This window comes from Pteropus alecto, unplaced genomic scaffold (genome assembly GCF_000325575.1).
Source record: "Pteropus alecto unplaced genomic scaffold, ASM32557v1 scaffold17, whole genome shotgun sequence".
In the NCBI taxonomy this organism is placed as follows: Eukaryota; Metazoa; Chordata; class Mammalia; order Chiroptera; family Pteropodidae; genus Pteropus; species Pteropus alecto.
In genome coordinates, this window is record NW_006440645.1 from 4384928 (window position 1) to 4404943 (window position 20016).

The window sequence follows — 20016 nt, forward strand, 5'->3', positions numbered from 1 at the left end:
GGAGCTCGCGAAAGGCCTCTGCGTATGGAGGGCAGAAAACGGGAAAGGCAGGCATGACGGGAGCAGAGAGGAAGCCACCAGGAAAAGAGGAAAAGGGTCCACGGACAAGAGCACTGCGAGATGAAGTGGTGACAGCGTCTTCCTCACGGCAGAGGAGAAGAGGCGGAAACGACCTAATTAGAAGGTCCCCACTTTTCAGCAAAGCTCTGCCTCCAGTTCGCCAGTTCCCCAGGAAGTCGGTCTCCCCTCTGGGCCGAGGTTCTCTGGGGCGTCCTGTGCCCTTCGCCACCGTCTCCATCCTGCTTTGTGGCCTGGCAGGCGACCTGTATGGGATTCGCAGGAGGCAGTGGGAGGGGCGCGGTCAGGGGTCATTCTCGGGCCTGCCTCTCTGCAGGGTCTGGGAAGTTAGCCGTGGCCACCACCGGACCCCAGCTCCTGGCAGCTGGCAGAGCCAGGTTCCAGGACCTGCTCGCTCTCCTTGCTCCTGGACACCTGGAGGGTGATGACCCCCACGGTGACCGCCTTCAGGGTGGCAGGGTGCGCCGGCTTCCTTCAGCCCCACTTGGTTTCCGTGAGTGGAGTATCGAAGTCTCTTGCAGTCACCCACTTTGAGATGCCACTTATTTTTTGCAGGACCTGCCCGCCACCACCATCCTTTGGCAGACAGGTGTCAGCTCCCGCGCCTGGTCTGGGCTGTGCGTGGTGGACGGGTGGTGGCTGAGCGGCCGGACGCGGAAGGGTGGCTCTCCTGCCAGGCGTGCGCAGCCCTCGCTCTGGGCTTTAGTGGTCAGCATCATCTCAGGGGCGGCCGCGAGTGTCCTCTGTCCTCCCTTCAGCTCTTGGGGCCTCGTCTCCCAGACCTCGTTGCTTCCATCCCCGTTTTTGCCCCGTTGAAACTTCCTCCTGAGGCCAGACTCGGTGTTTTAGGCAGTGTGACGCTGCCAGTTTCTTCGGGGTTAGACAGCCCGCGGGAAGAGCCCAGGGAGCCTTCCTCCGATCCGAGGCTGAGTGTGCATCACACGAGGAACAGCTAAATGGCTGCTGTGCAGCTGGCCCAGCAGACCACTGTGTCAAGCTCTGCGGTAGGTGTGGAACGTTGTGAGAAGTTGGGGCTCCCCCCACCGCCCACCGGCCCGCTCTGAGAGCCGTGGGAGCTGAGAGGGCTGTGACAGGGCCAGTGTGACAACCAGCTGCAGAGAAGCGTTCGCAGCCTGCCTGTGAGCCACCCAGAGACGTGAACTCCAAATCTGGCTCCACGTGGTGGATTTCCCACTCGTGACCTCGTCTAGCTCTTCCTGAATCCCTGCTGACGTCATTTCTTGAGTGACATGGCAGGGAACACGCTCGGCTTTGTTTCGCAGGGTTTTGCGGCCAGCTCTCCTGGTCTTTCGATGAGGCACTAGAAACGACGCCAGTAAAGCGGGTGCCGTGAAGCAGCAGCCAGTCTGGACTGCGAAGGGCGAGACCTGAGACAGGAAGGTGGCAAGTAGGGGCCTTCAAGGCACAGCAGTTCCAGTGCGTCCCAGACCGCGACCTTCGGTGTGAAGAAATGAAACATTTCAAACTTTTCTATAACTAAACTTAGTGGTTCTGACGCAGGGCAGCACGACTCTCCCCAAGTGGGGACTCAAGTCCTCTGCCCCTGACAGGGGGTCCCTGGCTCCACGCAGGGAAGCGTTCAAGAGCACGTCAGAGCTAGAGACAAAGGAAAGTCTATCAGGGGGGAACAACGCTCCACAGACAGAGCGCGGTTTCCTCTCAGAGCCAGAGACTGGGACCCTGAGCGTTCGAGGAGCCGGGTTTATATCTGTTTCTTAACTTCTATGAAAAATTACAGTAAAGAATGGGACGAATGGTTGCGTTGGTCTTTAACGTGCGGGGTCCAGCTCGAGGTCGTCGTTTCCCTGGTTCCCTTCCTGGTGCGGGTGAACAGTTGCGGGTGCTCCCTGCAGGAGTCGTCTCTGTTCTGCAGGTCCCTGTGCTCTGGCCATGGGGCCAATCACCCAGGTTCCGCGTCGAGGAGCCCGTAGCGGGCTCTGAATTCCATTTGGTCTAATATTTAGTCGACCTGTGTAGTTCTTATGCCTCTTTCCTGTATCCATTCCTCGTCCACTTTCTTTACAAGTTATTGTTTCTGTTAAACAACTTTATTCAGGGGAATTTTCTATTGATACTTTAACTTTTTAGGATGAAAACAAAAATCTTTTTTCTCTAAAAAAAAAAGCCATGATTTTATTTTTTTCTTTCGTAAGTATTGTCTCAGCCATGGATTTCAAAAATCTATTCTTGAAACACAAAAGCTGAACAATAATTCTTTCTTTGTTTTTGCATTTCTGCTTTAATAATTTGAATCCTCCCTGAGGCTATGGATGCCTCCGACTGAAACAGAGCCTCTGAAGCACAGAGGTTTTCGGAAGAGAAGGCACAGCCCTGCCACGACTCTGAGGCAACAGCAGGACCAGGGGCTCCGAAAAGTGCAGGCCCATCTTGGAGACACTTGAAGGATGGGAAGTTTGCTAGAGAGGAGGAAGCGTGCCAAAAAGGCGAATGGAAAATGGATGTGGAAAGAAATCAGGATGAGAGCTTTCCGAGGTTTCACTTTCGGGCTCAGTAGGGGATTCCCTAGTTCACTTCACCTCGCCCGGGTGGCCCTTGGGAGGACTTGTCTGGACTTGTAGGATCTGGATCCTGGAGAAGAGAATGGGAGGGAAAAGAGTGCTGATTATATAGGGAAAAGAATAGGAAGAGAAATCATTTTAAGTTTGTTCAAGATATTTTAAATAGATACTAATGAAAATTTGCCCTAGATCCCAAATTCTTCTCTGTTAGAGAAGAATTTAAAAGACATAAGAACTTAGTACAAAATATGTCTGGCAGCTAAATAAAACAAGTAGTATGGAACTTATAAATGGAAAATATTATTTTTCTTCATTCTAGGAAACACAGTTGAAAAGGGAATATTATTCTAGTTTAAAAACCAGAAAAAATAGCATGGTTGAAAAGGAGCTTAGTAATTTAAGTGAAAAGTATAACTATCCATGTGTTCCAGAAGCTCACCCAAGTAAACTGAGGCTCGGCCACGTAATCCCCCTTGGCTTCAGACATTTGGGTCAAAGAAACAGTTACCAAAAAAAAAAAAAAAAAAAAATAGGCACTTCTGTCTGTTTATAAATGAATATTCAGAGTTTGTCTTTCAATTCTTTTGGTCTTTTAATTGACAATTTATTATCAGTCAGTTAGCTCCGAATTGGTTTACAGTTGATAGGCATAGTGTTCACATTTACTGAGTGCTGATTATATGCACTTTACATATAATAACTCATTTAATTCTCACAAGAACCCTGTGAGATAGATGCTGTAGTATTTTACAGCTAAAGAAATTGGAGAAAAGTTAACTAAGCAAATACTATGTACCAGATACTAAGTGCTTTGATGTGGTATTTCATTTAATGCTTAAAAAATACCTCTGAGATTTTGTTACTTTCCCATTTTGTAGATGAGCAAATTGAAACTTAGGTGAATTTGTTTTAAGGTGATACAGCTAGCAAGTGATGGAAGAAGAATTTTAACCCAAGTCTGCCTATTAATCCAAATTCCTAGCTTATATAATGTTGAAAAGCTAGAAATAATCTATATATCCAATAATGAGTAGTTAAATTAATAGTACATCTGTGTAATGGAATATTATGCAGCTATTAAAATGATGCTGAAAACATACTATATTGAAATACAAAACAAACTTTCCAGATGCAAAAAGGCAGGTAACATAGGTACAATATGATTTCATTTTTAAATATATAAAAATATAGACATATATATATACTTTCCTAGAGAGGAATATAGAAGCACAATGAAAATTCAGACTCTGCCTCCCCAAAACATGCCTTTTTGGCATAGGATTATTTTGAGCTGATTATTCTGAGAAACTGCGGACACAGCAGAGGCTCTGAGACAGAGTAGGTCAGCCTTTCGTAAGGGACAGACACTTACAAAGGAAGTCTCCATTTTTAAGTGTCGGTCTCTCAGTACCAGGATGGGATAGACGACTAAATCACGAGAAGCCTGCCGTGAGAGGAGGCTCAGACTGCACGGCAAACCTTACCCTCCTTACCTCGCCCTTCCTGGTCACCTCGCATCACTGGCCTCACCCCTAACATCTTTCTTTTATTTTTCGCTGGAAATGGTGTTTACGGTAGTGGCTTGGGCCATCTGGAGAGTTACTCGTTTTACCTGGGTACCTTCCATGTATACATGACGTATACATGTTAATAAACTTCTGTTTTCTTTTTTTTTAAATCTGTCTTTTATTATAGGGACCTCAGCCAATAGCCCAGAATGGTAGAGGGAAAGATTTTTTCCTCCCCTACACTGGTTCAAAAATTATTAGGAATTTTAAGCTGGTGACGGCAGAGCATTGAACCAAGTACAGGATCCTCCTGAGTGTAAGGCTCTGTGGGACTGCGCAGGTCACATGCCCACACGGCTGGCCCCCGCTGTGAATACTCTTTATGCTCTGCTTTTTGTTTTTGACGGGGATCAGAATATACCACCCCAAAATATACCCCTGTGGCATACAAGTATTTCAAGCTGAAGGCAATTGACATGCAGCTGACAGAAGGACTTTCTGCCCACCTTCTCTCTGTCTGACAGCGGGGCGGAAATTTCCCTTATGTAACGGTGATGTCGTTTTCCTTTTGTAAGGCGTTCCCCTCTGGACAAAGAGGAGAAGTACGACTCTTATCTGCATAACGACCCTCACTACACGAGTCTTATTGCCCATACGTTTCCTAGTCTCTTCTCCACAATTTATTGCTCTCTGTTAAAATGGTACATAATCCCCCAGCTCTAACTGCCTCTTTGGGTTTTCACCTCCTTTCTGTGAAGCCCCTTTGCACATAAAAATATTAACATCAGTAAAGAAGCATAAGTTTTTCCCCTGTCAATCTTTTGTCAGTTACATTTGCAGGGCCCCATGCAGAACCTGAGAGGGTAGTGGAAAATTTTTTTCTCCCCTCCATTTGTCAGTATTTCACTGCTTGTATGTCTTGGATGTCTTTCATTGCTTGTAATAAGAAAAAAAATTAAGTAATGAAAGGGCATCAAGTGTGGTGGGAGTATTGGAGTGTGTGTGTGTATATATACATATATATACATATATATACACACACACACACATATATGTATATGTATATTTACGCACGCACACACACACACAATGTTTTTCTAATTGCTTGCCTGCCTGCCTGCCTGCCTGCCTTCCCTCTCGCCTGCCTGCCTGGCTGCCTGCCTGCCTTGCAAGTTTTGCAGTGGAAGGCGATGCTTTTCAATGCGAGGCCGCTGCCTGCCTGCCTGCCAGCACCTCCGCCGGCTGTCACGAAAGATTTTCCTTCACCGTGACGGGAAGAAAATATTCCATAGTGCCGAACCCTGGCTTTTTCCTTCCTTCCTTCCTTCCTTCCTTCCTTCCTTCCTTCCTTCTTTCTTTCTTGCCTAAATAACTGTCGCTAAAGCCAGGGGACAGAGTTGAGCCAACGTGAGCATTTGCACTGGAGCGTGGTAGTGTCCAGCACAAGGAGGTGGAGCCCGAGGGGGATGAGAAACACATCAGCACGGAGTGGGCTGGTGGCGGCAGTCTGGCACGTGGGGCCCGAGCAGGCCAAGGGCAGCACCCATACGAGGGGCAGCCACCCGGCGTGGGTGTCGGAGGCAGGACGAGGCAAGGAGTGGCGGTGAGGAGAGATGAGTTACGTTGCTTGTCGATCAACAAACCCAATCTATGGAGGTCTTGGGCCAGGTTTCTCCCCGAGAAAGAGGAGTTTGAGTGTGGAAAGAGGGGAAGCTGGGAGTGACCCCGTGGTGCGTGAGGCTGGATTGGACATGTCAGTGATTTTGTGTCTTCCATAATGTTTGTGTGCGTATACGTGTGTATACTCGTACATAGATGTAGGTATGTGTTGCCTAGCTCTTTTGATTGAAAAGGCTTGAGAACAATGTCCTCACAATAACATTGAGCATACCTGATGTTCATTTTTCGAAATACCGTTCTCTACAAAACAATATAGTAATAATAATCATAACAATAACAAAACAAAACAAAAAAGCAGAGCTCTTTGAAGAAATACTTGATTCCGGGTCTCGGGGAGGAGAAGTACAAGATAAGCTTAGAACATTTTCGTGTTTGTGCCAGAAAGTAAAAAAAGTGTTCAAAGATTGATAGGAATATGTCAAAGAACATGAAAACCAGCCTGGAGGGGCACTCGCTGACCAAATCTGGGATAATTTGAGCATCAGCGAACAATGGAAGGAACAGATATTGCCTACTGAATATGATAAGCATTCGTAAGTCCATCGCTAATGTGCATAAATAAGTGAGTAAATGAATGCGGAGCAGAGAAAGCTTTTCTCTACAGTGTCACGCTAACCGACAACTGTGGAAGGAATGACGGAATTAGGAAATCATTTGGCATCATAGCAGAAAATCTTGCGATGCTTCAAAGATTTTCCCAACTTCACCATCTTGCGATGCTTCAAAGACGGAATTAGGAAATCATTTGGCACCATAGCAGAAAATCTTGCGATGCTTCCAGACGAAGAATAGAACTTGCAAAGGTAACTTACAAAGGAAAGATAACCGGACGGACTTCTCATCTGCACTTTCGGTTGAAGTAGACAATTCGCATTTCCATTTCCAGACCCTTGGCAATATCCCTACATAGAAGAAAGTTATTATTCACACGTGAGAGCAAAGTAAAGACATTTTACACATTGCAAGGGCTCTGAAAATATCCCACCCATCTACCTTTCTGACAAAATTCTCTAACCGAATGAAAATCAAGTCTCATGATAGAGAAGATGAAAAGTTCAAGAAACATCGATGAGCGATAGATCTTATGATATTTACAATTAAATCTAAATGGTTGATGATGGTGAAGTTGGGATTATACTCTGTTAAGACTTTTGAAACAGGAACGAGATTCTAGGAGGTAAAACACGGTAATAGTCTGAGACTGAAACCCTATAATCATCGCATCCAAACTAAAGATTTGGGCAATAGGGGGGTTGTGGGTATTTAATTGTTCTAAAAACTTCATTTCAGTAGAAAAAGGGGAGAAGCATCGAATTAGTTGTATGGATGACGCGAGACTCCAAAATGCTACTCAGAGTGGCATACAATTTAAAACTTAAAAATTATTTCCAGAATTTTCCACTTAGTATTTCGGACTGAGGTTGACAGTAGTAACTGAAACCACCGAAAGTGAAGCCATGGACTAGGGGGGCCACTGCAGAGAGTTCCAGCACGATTTCACAGGACAGTCGTACCACACAGTAAGTGACTCCTCTGCAATGTATGTGAACAAACACTTCACACAAAGGCTGTTGGTAAATTATGGACACGAGATGATTAACCACAGCTCTATTTGTAGCAGTGGTAAAAAACCATCTAAATGGCCCCAAATAGTGGGTAGTGAAATGAATTATAGATATACCTACTTGATATAATTCTTAAAGTATGAGTTCTGTAAATAATATAGAGAAAGAGGAAAGGATGTTTTTACTAAGGAGAGTAGAAGATAAAAATATTCCCAGACTATGATTGCAACAGTGCAAAAAAGGACATTAGCCAGTGAGCAAATGCCAGAAGGGAGCACAAATCAAACAGGAATCATTGATGTCTTAGGCTAGTGGAATGTGGGTGAAGTCTTTTTTGTATTCATGGCTTTTATTGTCATCCAGTTACTCAAGCACTAGATGAAATCAGAGTCTCAAAACAGAGGAACAGATGGGTGGAAGTGGACAGTGCTGGAGGAGCTTTGCAGCGGAGGGACGCAGGAAACGGCCAGTGTCTGCAGAAGGGTGTGGAGTCAGGGGAAGGGAGAGGCTCTTTTGAAGATAGGAAGGAGCTACATATTTTTATGCTGATGGGAATGATTTATTGGCAGGGAAGAAAACCGATGCTGGAGAAGTCCTTCAACGAAGGAGAGGAACTGTGACCGGACGCTGAGGGGCAGCTGGGCAGGGGCCAGGTAGAGTGTGTGGCAGCAGGTGCAGGTACATTGGCTATTTGGTGGTGGAAGTTGAGGGGATTCTATTCTTTTTTTCTTTTTTTCTTTTTTTTTTTTTAGGTGAGGCAACCCTTGGTTGACCTCACAGATTGCAAGGACCTTGTCAGCTTACAGTCCCTTATTTTTTATTTTTTACGCCTATAGCACCTGGTCTTCCTAGGTGGTCTCCCATCCAAGTACTAACCAGGCCCAACCCTGCTTAGCTTCTCAGATCAGACAGGATCGGGCTTGTTCAGGTTGTCATGGCTGTAGACTGGAGATTCTATTCTGATTGATTCCATTACAGTCAATGAACTAAGAGGCGATGGGTAAAGTGGTCTTAGAGGCTGAAAGAATTAATGGATCAAAGCAATATGGTAGAACTTCCTGAGACAACTGAGCGTCTGCTCGAGGGTCGGGCAGTCACAGGCCTTACTGACGTATCCTGTGCAACACGGCCTGACTCAGCTATATAATGTCGGTGCCTTGAACACACAGTCTTCCTTTTTTCTATGACTCTTAAAGAAACGAGTTTGGTTTCAGTATCACAAATTGCTATTACCCTACCTCTTCATTTTATATGTGAACGGAGATGTTGAAAGTGCACTTGTGCGTGGAGTGTAAACTTACACTTACTCGTTGAATGTTTTATCATCACACAAGAACATCTTCTGGAGACATCAGAACGAGCTGCCCCTAGGAACTGATGCCACCACGCGCCAGAAGCCACGACCTGTGACTTATGGGTTTGAAGTAGAGTGTAGATTCTTAAGAGACTTGAGACCCCTCAGCCAAAGGTAGAGAAATACGTGTCATTTTGTTTTATGTGAGTGATATAGCTTGGATTTATTTATTTATTTCTTTTTTTATTGTTGGCTTTAAGTGAAGACAGGGCCACACAAATTGCATGACTAACTCCTCTCCAAGGAGAGATACTTTTGCAGCCTACACACTGATGTCATTGAAAGTACCTAATACCAGTGAGGTGGGGGCGATTGCACATTGGGGTTTATTCTAAGTGGATCAGGAAATGGGGGGAGCAAAGGGAATAGGAAGCCCTGAAGAAAAACAAACACATTAGGAAGAAAGATAAATTAAAATGAAGCATCGAAAGTAATTAACCAAGAAAAATGGTCATGCGCAATGTGTATTCTGTCTTTGGTTCCTTTAAAAGTGCATATTCCCTGGGGAGGAACAGAAGAGAACAATGAAAAGATGAGCGGAATTTCCTTTCTATTCCCCAGAATATTCAGCTCAGAGGGACCTCTATGCTTTCCCTGTGCAAAACGAGAACTTTCCCTTCCAGACTAAAAGTCAAAATTCTGGATGTTTATAGCCTAGAATTGTGAATCTGGCAACTTACGCCAGAGAGTGTCATTTTGAATGCTGGTGATCTAGGGACTTTCCAGGTGACATTGAAATTACTGTTCCTTAGCACTTTTCACACTGAAGCCAAACAGATCACAAAACAATAAATATAAATGCTCAATAAACTTATGAAAAAGTGTTTAATTTCTATAATAATTTTAAAAATTCAAATTAAACCAGTAATAAACTACCATTTTTTACATGTCAAGCACTCCAAAGATTATATTTAAGACAATACCTAAAGGTAAAGGGAATGTGGGAAAGAGGGACTCTTATCCTGCTTTTGGGAAAAGTATAAATTGACACAACTTTTTCAAACCAACTTGATAAAATGTATCTCAGAGCCTTAAAACATTCATTTATTTAATCAAAAGTATTTTATTGAATGTATTCTATATCAAGGGCTGGAAATTACATTCCATCACTTTGTAGACATTACATAAATGATTACAAGTGCAGTGAGTCTTGTGAAAAGGAAATCAAAAGGAAATAAAAGCAAGGAATTAATCCTAAGGAAGTAATCAGAATTATGCAGTAAGATAATTTAAACAGCAAGAGCTACCTAAATGTCTACAGACAGTGGATTAAATAAATTACAGTATATTCATGCAATGGAACAATATGATGGCGTTAAGAATGAACATAGAAAACACTTAGTAACATATAGAAATGTTTGTAATACACTGGTCAATGGAAAATGACGTTATGAAAGTGTTCACAGGACCCAATTTTGTAAAATCCAAACTATCTGTACATGGACCCAATACTATCTGTATCGCAGGACCCAATTTTGTAAAAACAAAACTATAAGTGTATATGGCGGTCCCTCATTATCCACACTTTTACTCTCTGCAGTTTTAGTTACCCTCCATCAGCCGCGGTCTGAAAATATTAAATGGAAAATTCCAGAAAAAAACAATTTATAAGTTTAAAATTGCGCATCAGTCTAAATAGCATGATGAAATCTTGTGCCATCCCACCCAGGATGAGCAAGAATCACCTCTTCGTCCAGCGTTATCCACCCTGTGTAAGCCACCCTCCCGTTAGCCACTTGGTAGCCAGACGGGTTATCACAGAGAGAGACCACGTCCACAGAACTTGTATTGCAGTATAATTGTTCTTTTTTTTATTATCGTTGTTGATCTCTTACTGTTCCTACTTTATAAATTCAATGTCATGATAGATGTGTGTGTACAGGAAGAAAACATAGTATGTGAGGGGGTTGGTACTGTCCACGGTGTCAGGCACCCACTGGGGGTCTCGGAAGATACCGCCCCTGCAGATAAGCGGGGCTGATGTGCTAGCAAATGTTATCAATGGTAATCGCTAGCTGGGGAGGTTACAGTGATATTTTTCTCTTTGCACTTATCTTCACAAACATTCATATAGTTGCAAAAAGTAATAACATTAGCTTTTCAGACAGCATAGTGTTTTGGAGAGTTTGAATTAATGAAACGCATTTTCCTATCATAGAAAGAATATTGAGAAAACATTTGAAATTTTCAAATCCAGTCAACTGCTGTTCCAATTTTTTTAAAAAAAATATTACTCATTCTTTCTGTATTACTTTTGTGAGATGACCTTAAAGAATACTAACTTGAGATGAAATTTTGTACTCTCCTTGTGACTGGGGGCTGAGGTGTTTAAATGACCTTTTTCATCCCCGGAGATGACTGCTGTAGGTCAGGCTTGAGGTCATTGGCTGCAGAGTTACAGTCATAGTTTTGGCCGAGGTCAGAGTAAACTTGGGCTACAGACGAAGCTGATGCTCTCTCGGTGATGAAAGAAAAAACATTCAATCCTCCCCTCTGAGCACAAATAATCAGCCAATTCTGGTGGGCTGGAGTTTGTAATAGTTATAAATCTGGTACACACTGCTGATTGACCATATATGGTCAGGTTAAAGTTACTGATGTTTGGGAACATTTCTGGGAAAATAGAAGTATTTTCAAGGAAAGATGAAGAATCTTAAAGCTGTAGAGATGGAAGGACCCTTCCGGGGTTCATTCTTCTGTATCTAGAAAGGCTAACAGAGGAAGAGTCCAGGGTAAGTGGATACTCTATTTGGAGAACTGACGGAAAAGGGTTTCTATAACTTTCTGCTGTCACTTCAGTCTCTGAATAAGAGAACCTGATGATATGCGGGAATTTGCGTGATGATTCAATGCCCGATTATGGTCATCGGTGTTGCCCCATCTTGAAATATCCCTATGACATGAATGTTCCAGATGTGATCTCTTCAGAGTTCAGAGGAAGTGTAACCTTCTACCACCCTGGCACTGTAGTTGTCTTAGCTTCATTGGCAACGATTTACCCTATGGGTTGCTATGCAGCGTGCTGTGGTGTTCAATTTGCCAACATAAACGGTCTCCTTCATTTCCAGATCGCAGACAATTGGAGGTATAGATTTACATGGTGGGGGTGGGGAGGGGATGGGGGTTGGGCCTGGGATTAGGCCGCTGAATTCTTAACATTCATGTGACCTTTTTTACATGACATTTTTCCAAGCCGGATCCCCATAAGCTGTACTCACCCAACTTATTTTTTTAAAAAACTTAGATATAGGACTTTACTCATATCTACATTATTACTAATTGTATGTCGATCCTTTTCAACTTGTAGAAAGGCTTTTAAATTTTAATTTTGTTATCTGTGCAACTAATTAGCGTTCTTAGCTTTACAGATGCTAAAACTTTGGCAAGAATGGCACCTCGTTGAAGGTGTGAACTCCATTGATGGGCGCGTAACTCAGTACATTCCCTTTGGCGGTAAATTGGGCAATGTCAATTAACATTGAAAAAGCAGGGGCCCAGCAAATCTATTACTAGGTAATGACTTTGGAGAAAACCTTACATTCACGTGCAGCTAAGACTTGTGAGCAGCCCACGTGCAGCCAGCTGGGGATGGTCTGGCGGTATGGGTGCATCACTCCGCAGCCGTTAAAATGAGAGCAGAGTGTCCCCATTCTCAACCAACAGGGGACATTTCTAAGACACATCAGAGTGAAAATGTGAGTTGCCGAAAGATAAAGACGACATGATCTACACATCAAAGCGATACTTATCTTTGCTGTGGGTACACACACACATATAACGCATCCAGAAAGATTCGAAATGATGCATACCAAGCTGAGAGACAGGGTTCCGTCTGGGAGAAAAGCGAAGTGGCTGGGATTGGAGGCCGAGTCCAAAGATATCCTTGCCAGGATCTATCTGTAATGCTTTCGGTTTTTAAAAAAGATACTGTATTAATGGGCTTTTTTTGTATTAATGGACTTTTTAACCATTTACAAAGTAATAATTTAAAAAAGGAATGAAAAGAAACGCCATTAAGTTGTCAATAAAAATGTTGAGAAGGAAAATAGCCTTAAGGTCATCTTAAAAAATATTTCTGCATTTTAAAGAATACATTTGAAAATAAGAAGCCAGTTAATTACAAGACTTAGCTGATGAGGAGGCCCAAGGACATCTGCCCACTGGGGGATTCTCCGCGTGCCTCGTGGACGTGTGGGAAGCGTGCGCCGCGGCCGTCCATCCTCTCCCCGTCCGCGAGGTGGCCATTGTCTGGGCCTCGGCCTTTCGTACTCAGTACTCAGTATGTATTTTGGTTTCACATCTGGAAACTGGAAGCTAAAATTCCCCGGGGCGTCCAACTTTGAGGAGCAAGGCGGAAACTGGCGAAGGGATCCGGACAGAGGTCTCTCCAAACACAGCCGCAGACGCTTTTCTAGCGGGAGAGGTAAGAGGGGAGCGTGGAAGCCACCAGAAGGCCGTCTGTCCCCGGAACCTACAGGACACACGGACCCTCCACACTCACTTTCTATTTTTGTTGAGGAAATTCATACCAAATTATATTTTTCTCAGTACATATGTTTTAAAATAAATTGTTTAAGTAGGAAAAATAGTACACGCATATGGTTTTTAAAAATCAAACAATGCAAAAACAGTGCAATGGGAAGTCGTTCGACTGCAGATTCCGGCCCTAGTTCTTCTCCCCAGAGGCAGACATAGTCTCTCTGGACAAGGCAGGTGTTGTGATGTACGCGCGTTTTCCCTTCAGGAAATGGAAGCATACTATGCACACTGCCGTGCACTTGACATTTTTCACGTGTTTTCCACTTTTCAGTATTTTTTGGAGATCATTCCATGGCCATGCATATAGATCGACTTCATTTTTTAAGAAATCTGCAATAGTTCATTATAGAATTGCATCTGATAATGATAGGCTTTCAAAAACTACTTATTAAATGAGTAACTGGACTATAATTTTTATAAGCCTCTCCTGATAACCATTTTTATCGCTTCTTTCCAGAGTTTTGCAAACCTGAAGTGTGTATGTTCGTACATTTTTGTGCAAATGTGTGAATATATCTGTGGGATAAATTCCTAGAAAAGAAGTTGCTGGATTGAAAGGTACTTATTTCAAATATTAAATGCTATTGCTACTTCGATCTCCCACCAAAAAAGAGTGTACCTGCTTCCTCCTCCTCTCTGATGCTGTATGTTAAACATTTTGACTGCCCCATCTGTAGAAAAATACGTCATTCTAGATTTAATTCGCATTTCTTTTACTCACATGTCTTATATTTTATTTATATATTTCAGAAGATTGCTTTATGTAAATATTATGTATTTAGCTATACATTTTATTTATACTTTCTTTTCTATGAACTACTTGTTGTTATTCCTTTACCCTGGGACTTTTCTCAGTGATATAGGAGATCCCTTTATGATTCTAGAAGGTTGATGTTGATGCCACAGACACTGCATATTTCCCCGGTTTTTCATTTATCTTTTGACTTTCTCGTGAGCAGGCGCAGCACAGGTGGTGGGCACTTGCATTAAATTTACGTAATCGAAGGGTTCATTCAAACAGCTTTCCCAAAACCAAGGAGCAGTCTGTCCCAAAGGGAAATTCAGGTTCCCATTTCTGGCAAGTTTTCTTTAAGAGACAGTTTTTTTTTCCTCTCTCCTAGTTTTTGCACATTAAAAAAAAAAAAAGTGCCTTGAAATTATAGTCAGGATGAACCTTTAAACTAATGTCAAAATAAGAACAACTGGACAATGAGATTAGATAGAATCTCTGTAATCTGAGCAGATTACACAGAATGTAAGAAACAGCAGGGCCTTCTGTAAGGGGCCATCTTTATAATGTATTTCTTAGTACTAACGATTTACCTGAATGAAATTGATGTGAGGAAGGCTGCGCTCCTATTTGACTCCATAGCTCTTCCTATGCAGCTCTTACTGTAGTGTGGAGTTCATTAAAAAATATAGAACATATGACTCAACCTAATCACTTCTAGCATCCCTCTCTTTAAAAGGTAAAAGAACAAATCTTTGTGGTCGTCCAGCAGCACTCAGGGAAGCCCCGAAGATAAGAGTAACCAGTAATTGTGTTGAACATCTTTTCATGTACTTACTGCCTATTTTTATAGCATCTTTGGAGAAATATCTGTTCGAACACTTTGCACACTTTTAAATGATGTTACTTGTCTTTTCATTTTAGAGTTGTAAGAGTTCTTTATATATTCCAGAGACTAGACTCATCATATATATGATTTGCAAATATTTTCTCCCATTCTCTAGGTTCTTTGGTGGATAGTGTAATTTGATGCACAAAAGCATTTAATTTGGATGAAGTACAATGTATCTATTTTCTTTTGTTGCTTGTGTCTTTAGTGTCAAATATTTAAAAAGAAAACATTGTCTAGTTCAAGGTCACAAAGGTTTATACCTATGTTTTCTTCTAAGAGTTTTATAGTTTTTGCTCTTACAATTAAGTCCGTGACCTAGGTTGAGTTAATTTTTCATTTATTCTTTTCCAGTTGTACCCCAGTTGTTGGGAGGACTATTCTTTTCACATTGAATGGTCTTGGCACCCTTGTTGAAAATCAGTTAGTCATAAAGGTCAGTGTTTATTTCTTGACTCTCACTTCTATTCCATCGATCTATATGTCTGTCCTTATTCCAATATCACACTGTCTTGTACATTGTAGCTTTGTAGAAAGTTTGGAAATCGAGTCTGTTCTTCTTCAAGATTATTTTAGCTATTCTCGGTCCTTTGCATGTGCATAGCAATTTTAGGGTCAGCTGGCCACTTTCTTCAAAAAAGGAAGTCGAGATTTTGGCAGAGATGCATTGAATCTGTAGACCAATTGGAGTATTACCATCTTACCAATATTAAGTCTTGCAATCCATAAACACAAATGCCATTTCATTTATTTCAATCTTCTTTAATTTCTTTCAGTGTTTTATAGTTTTCAGTATTCAAGTCTTAAACTTCTTTGGTTAAATTTATTCCTAATATTTTATTCTTTTTGATGCTATTGTAAACTATTTTCTTAATTTTATTTTTGAATGGTTCTTTGCTAGTGTAAAGAAATACAACTGACTTTAATGTATTGATCTTGTATCTTGCAACCTTACTAAACCCATTTATTAGCTGTGATTGGTGTGTGTGTGTATGTGGGCGGATGTGTGTTCTCTAAGGTTATGTATATATATAAGGTGGTATCATCAGCAATCTGGATGCCTCTTATGTCATTTTTTGCCCAACTGTCCTTGCTAGAACCTCTAGGATAATGTTAGGTAGAAATGGTGAGAGTGAACATTCTTGTCTTATTCCTGACTGTAAGAGTAAAATGTTCAGGTTTTTTAATTTTTTATTTTATTACTTATTTATTTATTTTTTATCATTTTAAGTATTAAGTGGATTTTTTTGTAAATGATCTTCATCGAGTTGAGGAAGTTTTCTTCTAGTCCTAGTTTGTTGAGTGCTTTTTTAAAATCATTAAAGAGTGTTGGAATTTGTCAAATACTTTATAAATGTTCAATGAGATGATTGTGTGTCTTTTTACTCTTATTCAATTAATGTGGTATTTTACATGGACTGTGCTTAGCCAACCTTGCATTCCTGGAATAAATCCCACTTGGACATGATGTATAATCTCTTATGTGTGGCTAGGTTCTATTCGATAGTAATTTGTTGAGGATTTTTGCATCTATATTCATAAGGGATACTGGTCTACAGGCTTCTATAGGTTTATATTCTTGTGATATCTTTGTCTGGCTTTGATGTCAGTGTAATACTAGCCTGAATATAGATATGTAGCTATAGATATATTTAAGAGAGATTTATTATCAGAATTGGCTCCCCTGGTTATAGAGACTGAGAAGTTCCGTGTTCTGCCATCTGCAAGTTGGAGGACCAGAGAAGCTGGTGGTTTAACTTATTCTGAGTCTGAAAGCGTGAGAACCAGGGAAAATCATGATGTGACTCCCAGCCTGAGGCTGAAGGCCCGAGAATCAAGAGGCTGCTGGTTTAAATCCCGGAGTCCAAAAGCCTGAGAAACAGGGATCTTGATATTTTGGACGTCTCAGCTCAAGAAGAGAGAGGGAATTCTCTCCTTCTTCACCTTTCTGTTCCATTCGGGACCTGGGCAGATTGGGCAGATTGGGCAGTAATGCTGAGAATGAATCTTCCTCACTTGTTGACTGATTCAAATGTTCGTTTTATCAGCTATGGGGAAGTCCCTTAGCCCCGTCAAACTGACACATAAAATTAACCGTCACCACAGGAACCAGTCTCCTTCCACTAGACATAACTCGTCTGCATATTATTGGTTATCGTGTTAGTCAGCTAGGGTCACCATAACAAAATGATTTAAACAACAGAAATTTATTTTCTCACAGTTCTGGAGGCTGAAAGTCCAAGATCTGGGTGTTGGCAAGGCTGGTTTCTGGTGAGGCCTCTTTTTTTTGACTAGCCCAGGGCAGACTTCTTGCTTTGTGCTCACATGGTCTTTTGTCTTTTCTCCTGGAGTCTTTCCTCTTTTTAGAGGGACACCAATACTATTGGATTAGGACTTCACCTTATGACCTCATTCAACCTTAATTACCTCCTTAAAAGGCCTGTCTCCAAATACAGTCACATTGAAGATTAGGACTTCAACACAGGAGTTAGGGAGAGAACACAGTTCAGTCCCCGACAGTTATCTACAACTTACAAGAGGCATAAAATTGCTCAAAAACAATGAAAAGTGCAGTGACCCCATTGAATCATAAAAGCTAGACAATGCCTGATTTTCCATTGAAGATATTTAGTAATCCTTTTTGTCCATTCAAAAGTTTTTTACATTTTCCCCTACAATTTAAAAGTGAATTTGCTATTCTCATGAATTTTATAATATTGTTATATAGTTTTTAAATTGTGCTAGAATTTAAATTAGTATTGTTTAAAAATTTTTAAATATGGTTAGAGGAATTTTCCATTGTTATTTTACTATATGTTTTCATCTATGAACATTTGAGATTTTTTTAAAGCTCATTAAATCATTGTACTTTTTCATAATTTATATTATGAACAATTCTTATAAATTTATCTGATATCGTGAGGAAAATTCCTTTTTCCTTTATGGTTTCTAAGTAGTTGTCACTGGAACCTAGTGGTTTTTGAAAAATAATGAGTTTGGTATCCATCTTTCAAAATTCTCCTATTAGTTCTATTTTTCAAAATTATCTTTATTTTATATTCATCCTCACAATTGGGTAAATTAAGAGTGGAAGTAATTTGAGCGTGCATGGGTTAGCCGAGAGAGTGTTGACTGCACCTGAGAATAGTGTGTCTGTAAGTGTGTTGGGAGGGGGCCAGGTAGGGACTCGAGACAGCTCTCTCAATGATGTCGTCTTAGTTAACACTGTTTGTCTCAGAGACCTAGATTCCCAGAACCGAATTAACTATTTCCTGTATTATCTCCTCTCCTGGTTTAGAAGGAACTAGGAAACGAGGGGTTATTGTACATGGAATGTGATTCCACAAGATCTGTGGGCCATTAGCACACACGTTACTTAACTGCTTGTAGCTGTTCCCCGAATTTCTGGATACTACTGTTAGAAAGTATTTTGACTTAGGTGTTATCACTCTGCTTTTGGAATGCTCAGGTTTCTGTGACATGGAGTTAAAGGCTTATTCAAAACTACTTTATTTCAAGGTAAGTGGCAGCCTGATGAGTGTGCCGGATGAATTAAAAAAGAATCTGGAGGCTTTGGCTAGAAATAAACGATAAAGATTTATTCAAGGATCTTAGGGTTTGCAAACTGGAGACACAGTGAGGCAATACCCAGAGAGTTCTGAAGAAAGAGAAGCTAAGAGTTCTTGTTGTAAAAAGTATAGTCTGGGGCAGATTCAGCCCTGCATTCTTAGCCTCTGGACTGGTCTGAGGTGGTGATTCTCTAGATCAGTCCCCAGCTGATGCTCCTATGAGAATCTAATGCCTGATCTGAGGCGGAGCTGAGGCGGTGATGCTAGTGTTGGGGAGCGGAGGCAAATACAGATGAAGCTTCGCTTTCTCGCCCACCGCTCACCTCCTGCTGTGTAGCCCGGTTCCTAACAGGCCATGGACCACTTCTGGTCTGTGGCCCAGGGGTTGGGGACTCCTGCTCTAGATGACCAGTGGTCTGGACGCTGGGTGTCAGGTGGTCTGGGTACATGAACATTCTTTCCTTAGTCTTCTGGGGGGTGACCAGAGGGTTATCTGGAGGTTTGATGACGCAGGACTGGAAAGTTCAAAAGTTTAAGTTCCCAAGCTAGTTTAAACAGAATAGAATCCATTCCCCAGGCCTCAACCTACTTGACTTTAGTAATTTAGCAGCTTGACCAGACTGACTCCATTTTATTTCTTCACTCTGTTCGTCAAGTGCTACACTAGCGGTAAGCAGTCCTTGGGATGCCTGCAGAGATCACCTGGAAGGGAGCTGTCAATAGATTGTCAATGAGGACAAAGCTTGTCCATTTTAGAGAGACGTCAGAATGGTGCTCGGGCCCAGAGGAGGGTGCATCTGGGTTTGACACTCCCAAGAACCGCCTCTTACTCCTACTCCACATCCTAGAAACGCATCTAGAACCACCCAGCTTGGAGACTTGTGAACAAATGCTCATGGATGCTCTTTGGAAACCAAGCGTGCTCCTAACAGGAACTTCTGTGTGCTCTCCTCTTTCTGAAAGCTCCGCTCCCCTCCCCACTCCGCGGCCTGCCCCCTGAACGCTTGTCTGAAATCTCACTTCACCCAACTCCCCGATGGCCTTGACACTCGGGTGGTGGTGTCTGTGTCGCTCCTGCTGGCATCTGACTCCCTCACTGTGCCAGGAGGTCCCACCTCACTAGGCATTTCCCATAGCACTGCCTGAAGTGCTTTGCACGTAGTAGGGGCTCAGGATATGAAATTTTGTGGATGGACGTTTTGCTCATCTACAGTGACCATCATATTCTACGGAAAAGTACCAAAGTGCAATTAACTTCGGTTTTGTAGTTGAGGATTTTCACAGCACCCTCTCTCTCCAAGAAGTGCCTAACAGTGTAGCCAGGGCTAGTGCCAGGTTAGGAAGAAGACATGACACGCGCCTATCACGATGAGCCTGTCATCATCTCCCCGCGTCGTCTAATTCGAGCTGGGTTGATAAAAGACCTTTCCTCGTAGGCGCCCAACCCGCTCCCCTCCTCCGGCCGCCTCCTTTCCTTTCGCTGGTAAACGACTTCAGCCTGTGCTGTCAATTTTAACAGTCTGTGCCCCGCGCGTGAGCCTCTTTCGGCGAGTAGAGATGTTCA

General features: G+C 42.3%; 1 long non-coding RNA gene and 1 pseudogene across 1 annotated transcript; one reads left to right on the forward strand and one right to left on the reverse strand.

The window, feature by feature from the left end:
* Positions 1-5476: 5476 nt before the first annotated feature.
* LOC112484611 lies at positions 5477-11804 on the forward strand. Its single transcript, XR_003048081.1, has 3 exons — positions 5477-7326; positions 7941-8049; positions 8706-11804. It is a non-coding gene; the product is annotated as an uncharacterized LOC112484611 (long non-coding RNA).
* LOC112484637 lies at positions 8199-8317 on the reverse strand (annotated as a pseudogene).
* Positions 11805-20016: the final 8212 nt, after the last annotated feature.